The sequence below is a fragment of the Pleuronectes platessa genome, chromosome 21 (assembly GCF_947347685.1).
Source record: "Pleuronectes platessa chromosome 21, fPlePla1.1, whole genome shotgun sequence".
Lineage (NCBI taxonomy): Eukaryota > Metazoa > Chordata > Actinopteri > Pleuronectiformes > Pleuronectidae > Pleuronectes > Pleuronectes platessa.
Genome location: NC_070646.1, coordinates 18,492,591 through 18,503,023, shown reverse-complemented (window position 1 = coordinate 18,503,023; position 10,433 = coordinate 18,492,591). Strand labels below are relative to the sequence as shown.

Below are 10,433 nucleotides of genomic sequence, written 5' to 3'. Positions count from 1 at the left end.
AGCAAACTCACATTTGGCCAGATTAATGGTCAGACGAGCCCAGGTCAGACAGTCAAACAGGGCCTGAATGCGCTGAAGATGATTCTCCCAGGTGTTGGGCAAGAGTCCCTGCTGAACTGGCCATGTGGTGGGATCCACACAATGAGTCGTAAAAGTAAGGCCTGTGAGCCAAGATGGAACCAGCTCTAAAGTTTCCATCTAAGATCAAGCATGGAAATAGCATCTCCATTGGTGGTAACTTCCTCCCTGGGGTTTTCCCAGAAACCCCTGCTCTGCTCCTGGCCGTTCCCACTCTGATCTGACCTCTGACACTCAATTGGCTTAAAGCCAGCATCATCCCATGACCACACCTCAAGGAGGCTGGGCCTCCACAGGTTAATAAGAGGGGCTGCTCATCAATAATCGCTGCCATTTTACCCTGCACTGAAGACATCAACAGACCCCTCCGGGTCTTCAGCTGATTTAGTTGCTAAAGGGGGCAACCTTAACTTTTAGTTTATCAGCCATTTCCTGCTCTCTGAAGACGTCAATAGACCGTTCCCGGTCTAGCTAGATGATTTTAGTTGCTAAAGGAGGCAATAACCACAAACGTTTGTTTTAAGTCCATTTTCTTTTATTTCTTTATTCAGTCGACGTTTTATTTTTATAGGACTTTTTGTTATTTTAACTTGAAGAGGAACTCGCTCGCCGGCCGAGCATCACAGACTTTTCTTTTCACGATCCCCACAGCTGCGACACAGCTGTTAATCCCTGCAGGACAAAGCATCATTCTGTCACAGAAGAGACGAGGCCGAATTCCGTTCCACGAGCAAGAGACGAATTCGCTCCATATCCGGTCCCAGCACGAAGCCGCTGCAACAGATGAACCAGCGCTATCCAGCTCAAGCCATGACGTCTTCACCGCTGATCACCACCACCGATTCGCTGACCGCATGTACCCCGAGGAACACAACACGAGATTCACTGGACTTCCCGAAAATCCGCGCGACACGCGCAAGCAACACCGCGGAGGTCACAGTAAGAGGCTTTATTGTCTGGGCAGAGACTAGTTTAAATACTTAGCGTGTCATGTTTATTTGAGTGTGTTTGTTTGTAGATCGCTGATCTGGTTTTTAGCCGTGTAAAACGAGGAAACGATGCGTCACTTCCGGTTCCTTGTTTACATTGGCGAATGTTTTAAAGTGCCTCGCGCCATGACAGAGAGCCTCCGGCAGCACTGTTATCGTCCGACTAAGTTTGCAGAGACCTAACCTGTTAAAAGATCGGTGCACAACTCTAATTTGTGTACTGAGTGGTGAAGTCACTGTAGCTGGTCTCAGACGATGTTTTTTGATGTCTCTTTCTCTCTCTCTTTTTTCTCCTAAACCTGTTTTTACACACGTCCCGACCTACACTTACATATTTCATGTGGCATAGAAAATTCTAGATTTAAAGAGCCTTCATACATCTCGACGCCATTCGGCGCCAGAACCAGGAGATAAGAAATCCCTTTGTCTAAAGTTCCTTTGTGTAACAGGCGACCGACCGCCATCTTGTCTTCGACCTCATGTCGTCACCGGGGTCATAAACCTCCATCTTGAAAGTACGTGAACGTAACATCTTGATCCTGGCCAGACTACGTCACTACGTGATCTCGTCATTACGCCATAGCCACTCCCTTTTCTCTTTAGACACACACACCCACACACACACACACATAGAGACATAGAGACACAGATAGGCAGACACACACGACCACGCACACACACCAGTAGATACTCAGTATTACATGTGTGACCATTGTGATAAGTGCTGCTGCTGCTGTTGCCTTCTTTTGAAATATTGGAGTTTGTTAAATGAAGAATCATTGAAATAACATTAACTTTATTTCCCCTTTTGAATAAATACTTTTGTAATTAAAGTATTTGTATTTCTGTGATTATTTGTACATATGTATGTGAATACAGCTGGATTACTATAGCCTGTGCTCGAACTTAAAACCCTTCATTGTTTATTATATAATCATTAATATTAAATATTGAGATTATTAATTTAACTTTTATCACTTGAGACTGATAACTATAGTTTGACTCGTTGGTCCCTGTAACCAGGGTGGTGCCCCGCTACGATAAGCATTAATTACAGATTGTTTCATTCTTAATTGATCATTTTATTGTTTTCATTAATTATTTAACCATTATTAATTGATAACCGTATCATTTCTAATTAATTATTTTACTATTCTTAATTACTAGCTTTATAATTTTTAATTATTTTTAACAAATAATTTCTACTTTAATAATCATTTCTCATGATTATTAATAATTAGCCAACGTCAAATCTACTACTACTATTGCACAACACAGGTGTCACTGTAAATCACCACGTCATCCAAATACACAGCGCAGCCAACCAATCCTGACACCACCTTGTTCATTAGGCGCTGAAAGGTGGCTGGGGCATTTCGTAACCCAAATGGCATGACGGTATATGAATACAAACCACTGGATGTAATGAAGGAGGCAATCTCCCTAGCTCTGGAAGTTAAAGGAACCTGCCAGTAGCCTTTAAGTAGGTCAAACTTACTGACAAACTTAGCAGAGCCTACCTGGTCCACACAGTCCTCCATACGTGGGAGTGGAAAAGAGTCTGGCTTGGTCACCTGATTCACCTTTCGGAGATCCGTACATGGTCTAAACGTACCATCTGGCTTCTTTACAAGTAAGCATGGGGAAGACCAACTAGATGCACATGGCTCAGCAATGTTATTCTCCAGCATATATTTGACCTCAGCTTCTAAATGCTCTCTTTTATCTGGAGACATACGATAAAAGCGTTGTCTGACTGGCTGGGCTTCTCCCACGTCAATATCATGCTCAAGAAGATGAGTACGAGAAGGTGTATCTGCGAACAGGCAGGGATAACCTTTAATAATATTCACCAACTCTGTTCGCTTTGGTTCAGGTAAATGATTCAATATTACATCAAGATTGGAAAGTGACTCTGAATTTTTAAGACGCCCTTTCAACATGCCATCATCTGGTGTATAACACTCTTCCTCCAATTCCCCTGTTGGATCAAGAGGTGGAGCTGAAGGACCCACTGCAACCACGGCAGCAACAGATGAAAATGACAACTCAGGACCTATCACAGGGGAGCGAGAAAAGTAGGGTTTTAACAAATTAATGTGACACAACTGCACCGACTTCTTCCGGTCAGGGGTCGAGATTAAATAATTAAGGTCCGATACTTTTCGGGTTACTGTATAAGGGCCAGAGAACTTGGCCTGGAAAGGAGAGCCAACTAAAGGCAGGAGTGCCAGAACTTGATCTCCTGTACTGAATTCCCGTCGTTCCGCACGCCTATCATAAAGACTCTTCATTTTATTTTGAACTGCCTGTAAGTTTTCTCTCGCCATTTTATTTGCCTGATACAGCCGGAGTTTGAAACCATTTACGTGATCTATTAAGTTTTGGGGGCCTCCTTGCCTTGCCAGTCGCTGTGCAGGGAGGCTAAAGGGCCTCGCACTGTGTGCCCAAAGACCAGGTCATTGGGACTAAAACCCAAGCTCTCTTTGGATACCTCCCTGGCAGCTAACATCAACCAAGGTAATCCTTCCTCCCAATCACCGTCCAATTCAGAGCAATATGAACGGAGGAGGGACTTCAACGTTTGATGAAACCTTTCTAGAGCTCCCTGGCTCTGGGCATGGTATGCGCTGGACAGAGAATGTTTGACATTTAACTGGTTCAGCACTTCTGCAAACAGCTTTGAAGTGAAGTTAGAGCCCTGATCAGATTGAATAGTTTTTGGGATACCAAAAATAGACATAAACTGTGTCAGAGCTTTCAAAACAGACTTGGTGGTAATGTTTCTGAGGGGATAGGCCGCAGGATAGCGCGTAGCCTGACACATCACTGTGAACAAAAAGTTACTGCCAACTTTGGATCGTGGCAAAGGACCAACACAGTCAATGATCAGATGCTCAAATGGTTGTTCAGCAACTGGTATGGGATACAGAGGGGCAGGCTTAATTATCTGGTTTGGTTTTCCTGTCAATTGACATATATGGCAAGTTTTGATGTAAGCAGATATGTCTCTTTTCAGAAGAGGCCAGTAAAAATGTCTCCAACTCGATCATAGGTTTTTCTTACCCCTAAATGACCTGCAACGCCATCATGAGCAGTCTGAAGTACAGAGAGTCTTACACTAGAGGGCAGAACAATTTGTAAAGTTTCATCCCCCATAAAACATTCCCCCTGGGGAACCCATTTTCTCACCAACAGGCCATCTTGGAGAAAATAACCATGGGCTGCACTCTCCACCTAATCATCTGGAAGAACCTTGTTGTACAGAGCCTGAAGTGTTGGGTCCTCTTGTTGCTCTTTCACAAGGTCACTGCAAGACACAGGCAAGGGGAAAACAGGCACAAAAGACACAGACTTTCTTTTCTTCTCGGAATTTTCAGAATAGGAATCCTCACTGGCACGGCTCATTGCGCGTGTAACTGCACAGGTGGGAAGTACTACAGAAGGGGTTTTGGGGGACTCAGGTTTTCCTACCTGGGAGGATAGAGGGTCCACTGGCACATCAGGCCAGACTCGACCACCAGCCAGGTCATTTCCTAAGATGACCTGCACTCCCCCCATAGGCAGAGAAGGACGCACTCCCATGATTACATCCCCTTTCACTATACTTGAGACTAGTGTCAGTTTATGCTGAGGAACAGAGAAGACAGTCAAACCCATCCCTCTGACCTCAACACTGGAACCAGTGTCTGTCTCAGGAGAGAATGGCAACACAGATTCCACAATATATGAGTCAAGAGCCCCCGAATCTCTTAATATCTTGACAGGTACTTTTCTATCACTTCCAACCAGTGAAACATAACCTTTAGAAACAAATGCTGCAAAACCAGGATCAACGTCCTCATCAGATGAGGAACACGGCCGTTCTTGAGCCCAAACCGGAACCTCAATTATTGACTTTAAGGAAGGTGGTTTAGTGTGGGCCTGCACGGCGGCAATGACACAACTTCTTTCTTCGGCATGAAGAGACACAGCAGCCGCAGATGGTTTTGCCGGAAAATAAGCAGGCATTGATTTTTTCCTCAGGATTGGACACTCATTTCGCCAGTGACCCTTTCCATGACAGTAATTACAGATGCGATTTGGGTCCAGCTTTCCTCTTAAATCCTGCTCTGCTTTACCTGAAATTCTTTCTGTCCGTTCGGACCAAAACTTACGGGAGTTAACTCCAACAATGCTCTCTCGGGGGCCAGAATCTCCACGACCACGGCTCTCACCAAAAAAACCTTTATGGGTCAGGACTCATCTGCCAATCTAGCAGCATCTGTAACCTTGCTTATTTGCTTTTCCTGGATGTAGGTAACAACCCGGTCAGGCAAAGTATTTTTGAACTGCTCAAGCAAGATTAGTTCTTGAAGATCCTCCATGGTCTTAACCTGAGAAGCAGCACACCAGCGACTAAAGTGAGTGGATAACTCCCGAACAAACTCAGTGTGAGACTGCTTCTCTTTTCTGAGTAGCCTGAAACGCTGACGATAAGCTTCCAGTACCAATTCATATGTTCTAAGTACTGCAGCTTTAACCGACTGGTAGCTACCACTATCAGTAACAGTCAAGGCTGAGAAAGCCTCCTGGGCCTTGCCAGTGAGCACACATTGAAGTAATAGGGTTCGCTCCGCGTCCGACCAATTTCGTGCCTCTGCTAAACGCTCAAACAACACAAAGAAAATGTCAGGGTCCTTTTCATTAAACTTAGGAACTAACCGTAAGTTAACAGCAACATCAAATGACAGAATAGGAGGAACAAACAATTCTGACTCTCCAAACTTCTGTGGCTTAGTCTGAAGCTTTCCTTGACTCATAAGCTCCAACTTATATCGCTCTAACTCTAATTGTTGTCTTGCCTGAACATGGGCTAATTCAGCCTCCCGAAGATGGGCATCTTGTTTTAACTTTTGCAACTCCAGAGTATTTTGATGTTCCTGTTGCATAAGCTCTTTTTGCTGCTCAAAGGTAAACCCAAGTCCAGTCAAAACAGGAGCCATTTTGGGCAATTTTACTGGCTCAGTTACCCTGGTGGAGTCTACATCTAAAACACTATCCTCATCTACAGGTGTTTTAAAACTCCCCACTGGGCCAGGCAAAACTTCTTTCTCAACCAATTGGTGCTTTAAGATGGCCAACAATTCATCTTTATTAAACTTTTTTGGAAGTTCAACACCGTAGTGTTCAGCCACCTTCACAAGCTGATCTTTTCTGTAAGAGTTAAGCAACTCATCGCATGGAGAATTAACAAAGTCATCAATTGAAGCCATTTCCCCAGTATACCTGCCACCTAGAGGCACTCATCAAAAAAACAATTCCCACAACCTAACTACTAACTAACAGGGTGACAGGCTGCTTTAAACAAGGAACCCCATCCCTCTGACTAACTGCCTAACCAGTTTTAACTAAGTAACTCATCCCTAGTCTTCATGCAGGTTAGTGGCAGAATAAATTAAGCACGAAACCCAGTAACCCGGTTAACCATCAGCACGCTGAAAGTCACCTAGACAGTCATGGAAGTGCCCCCGAGCAACTGCTCTAACCACATACTGCACAAAAATAACAAACTAAAACAAAAAAAGTTTCAATGAGAGACAGCTAGTGCCCCTCATTGCTTATTCCTAACAGGGAAAAGGGTTCCAAATGAATTAACAGCCCTTACCTCTGCCAGCAGTTTCAGGAAAATACAATTCAACCAAACATTTGTGTGGCAAAACTCCCTTTAACAAAAGCTATATTTATCATTTAGCAATACTAATCAGTTCCAATCTCGGTCGAGCCCCCATTTGTTACCACCTGGCTCAAGGCTGGTAACAAAAAGGGAGATCCACACACACAGAGCTTTAAATCAAATAGAATTTATTTAACTGAGACAAAAGGATCACGTATCAGGCTGGTGCAGCAGGCCCTGCTGAGAGAGAGAGAGAGAGAGAGACACTCCCAGGAGAGCAGTCCTTTATACTCTCTGGGACGGCCCACCCAGTTGGGCAGGTAAGTGGCTGAAGCTCCACCTACCAGCACTGAGCAAGGCACACAGGCAGGTAGAAGGAGGGACCTAACAATTCCACCGACTCATCAGGAGCAGGCCCAGAAGTTGTCGGGAGTCCATTCAGCCACGTTGGGGCCATACACACGACTGAGTCACATTATGAGTTTGCTCTCAATATGTTGATGATTTTGGTTTCCATTGACCGTTATTACATCATTTTGTTCTCAACAAATTATACGATGTACATCAGTAAAGATTTCAAAGGGGACATATTATGAAAATTCCACTTTTGTAGTGCTTCTACACATTAGTTTGGGTATCTGGCATGTCTACCGTCCCAAAAACTCTGGAAAAAAATCACTCCCGCGATTTGTTGTGGTTCCTCTATTTCAGAAACTATGTGCTAAAGGGCGTCCAATGGAATTTCCCCCGAAATAGACGTCATAGTCGAAAAATGCCCATTTAGTACATTCCCCCATAGCTCTATGCACTCCCCCACTACCACTCGACCCACCCCTAGATGGACCCTCCCACTTTATATAAGCTCGGTCCACCGGTATCCGCCATTTCATTCTTGCAAGCCTTGGAAACACTTGGATTAGCTAACTAGCAGCATGAATCGGTGGTCGGCTGCAAACATGTCTTCATGTGACTCCAGCTTCAGAAGACACAAGATTGAGATGGATTGAGTTCATATATGATGGCAACGTTCCTGCCACCACTTTGAATCTGACTTTTTTATCAACCTGGGCCAATATAACGCTGGATTCTCTAAAAGGTTGTTATTGAAAGAGGGGTCGGTGCCATCTTTCCATGGCAATACTGAAGACGAGGGAAATGTAAGTATTTTTTTTTTATAATTCTGGTATTTGCTTCTTTTAGACATTTTGTGTGGAGGCTAGTGCCGTTAGCATGTTGTGCCGTGTGTGTGAGGGGGTGGGGGGCTAGTATGTATTGGTGGGCGATAGGTAGAGACTTTACAGGAGTTTTCATTAATCGAGGACGGCTGGCGAGTCCACGGTGGACGGTGATCACATGGCAGGTTCGTGAGTGTTGTGCTCTCCACGCTCCCCCCCCCCCCCCTCCGCTCGAGGGGCCGTAGCACCTACTACGAGCCCCTTAGCAGCTACTACGAACCCCGGTAGTAGCTGCTACGAGCTCCGGTTGTAGCTGCTGGAGCTTGAAGTTAGCTACGGATGTTTGTAGCAGCTGCTACGAGCTCCGGTTGTAGCTGCTGGAGCTTGAAGTTAGCTACGGAAGTTTGTAGTAGCTGCTACGAGTGTCGGCCGTTGCGAACTTCCAGCCCAGTGCTGCCGTGGGAAAAAAATCAGCGGCACAGTACTAACGGGAGGACACGCGAGCGGGGGGGGGGGAAAGCGTGGAGAGCACAACACTCACGAACCTAACTTCCAGCTGCTGCTATGGCCGCTCGTTCAAGATACCGGAGTATGTTGTTGTCATAATGTGCGGGACTAGAACGATTATTCATTACCAGCCCTAGTTTGGGGAAATGTGCCCTTGTATCCTTGTATGCATGACAGTAGTACAAACATGAATAACATTGCTGCTTTTGGTGTTCAGGCAAGCACATCTGTTCACGGTGCTAGGCTACATCACGTAGCATGCCAGACGGACCCACCACAGATGCGCACACATGGAACGCAGCTTTCTATGAAAACACTGCGACCTCACTACAAAAGTACAGGTTGGTTTACCCTCAGTTACTTCGTCATGTCATTGATTGTGTCTCCGTGTTAAAGTTGTAACAGCATCTCATTTGTTGTGACTCCATGGATACTGTGTCTGTTTTATCATAGGCACACAGAAAACTGTGCTGCACTGATGTTGGTGTTGGGACCTCAGCTGTAAGAGACCTTGCTTGGAGGAGGGAGAGGACAAGATGTGACGTGAGTGACTCAATATTTAATCTAAACATTTCAATAATCAGATAGATTACCATCCTACACTTTTTTAGCTGTTGCAGCCTTTTGGTGAAATCTTTGTCGTTCTATTGGAATGGAATCTTCCAACCCTGTTCATAAGACACCCACATATATTGTCTATGAAAACTGCCTCCTGGAGCTGTTTGAGGTTTGTCCTGTGTGTCGGCGGGGGACAGATGTAATATATAAGAAAGGCGAGTGCACAGAAAAGCCGGTGAAAGCAGATGCAATCTTCCATGATTCTTACAGGCTCTATTTAAAAGCCAAACAATGTGAAAACAGTATGTGAAACATAAATAACATATCAATTAACTGCTGTCTTTAAATGGTCTTCTCCATTTAAAGACCATTTATTTATCGTCTTCACGATAAATAGAATAATATAATTATAAAAAGAAAATAATAAATACAAAAAAGTGCAAAATGTCCAACTTTTTCCCCAATTTGTATTACAGATTACATGGATAACCTGTTGGACCTCATCTTTCACGAGGTTTTTCAGGACCCGGCCCCATATGTGAATGAGGTGCTGAAGATCTCAAAACCTGAGGATCTCTCTGCCTAGTATGAGAAACCTGACAAGCAGGAAGTTATAGCCAGCTATGTGTCGAGTTTCAATCAAGGGCAGGTCTGAACCCTGTATAACTTCCCTGAGCATCAGGGAACACTCTGCGTATCTGGAGCACCGAGCAGGAGGGCAGGACCACCCTGATTCTCCGGCCCAGATAGCCTCAACACCAGCTAACAAAGCTTCTCTACGACAAATACCTGTAACGGCTGAGCAAAGTTCACATTGTATTTAGAGAATAAAGGTGACACACAAATATAAAGTGTTCCTTTGTTTACAGTATGGCTACTGATGGCACAAATTGTATTTTTGAAATCAATGTTTTCATTATACTTGGTATTTTATTCTTACACGTGTAAGATGAGCAGTTAGCAAAGTAATACACAGGGAAGAGTAATTTATGTATTTTATTCCTCAGTCATATTTGTATTGCAGAAATGACTGATATCTCATGCATAAAAAAAACAAAACTTACTGCTCTATTCCTCTTAGACATAAAGGCCCATAATCTGCCCTATAGATGTTGAATGCATTCTGTAGTGAGAACACATTCAAACACACAGGCTAATTAATGGAGGTAAAAAACGTTATGTCCTACACCTCCATGAGAGGGGGGAGGGGTGAGAAGGGGGAGGGATGAGAGGGGTGAAAGGGGGTGGGGTAAGATGGGGGCGGGCTGAGAGGGGGGCGGGGCCCTCAAAACAGCTTGATCTCAGGAGGGCTGTTTTAGACAGAGTAAAAAGGTGCTGTTTTAAATTATCCTTGTGGTATTTTTACCAAAAAATGTTACAGACATTTCATTAAGACCCCAAGGAACCATATCAAATGTGGTGAAATGGGCATAATATGTCCCCTTTAAACTTGAATAATTTGTTCATCAC

The 10,433-nt window shown here is 44.3% G+C and overlaps 1 long non-coding RNA gene across 1 annotated transcript; it reads left to right on the top strand.

Annotated features, from left to right (window-relative positions):
• Positions 1 to 7,307: 7,307 nt before the first annotated feature.
• LOC128426949 (uncharacterized) lies at positions 7,308 to 10,167 on the top strand. The gene is made up of 4 exons (XR_008333293.1): positions 7,308 to 7,880; positions 8,623 to 8,746; positions 8,859 to 8,948; positions 9,440 to 10,167. It is a non-coding gene; the product is annotated as an uncharacterized LOC128426949 (long non-coding RNA).
• The last annotated feature ends 266 nt before the right edge of the window (positions 10,168 to 10,433 follow it).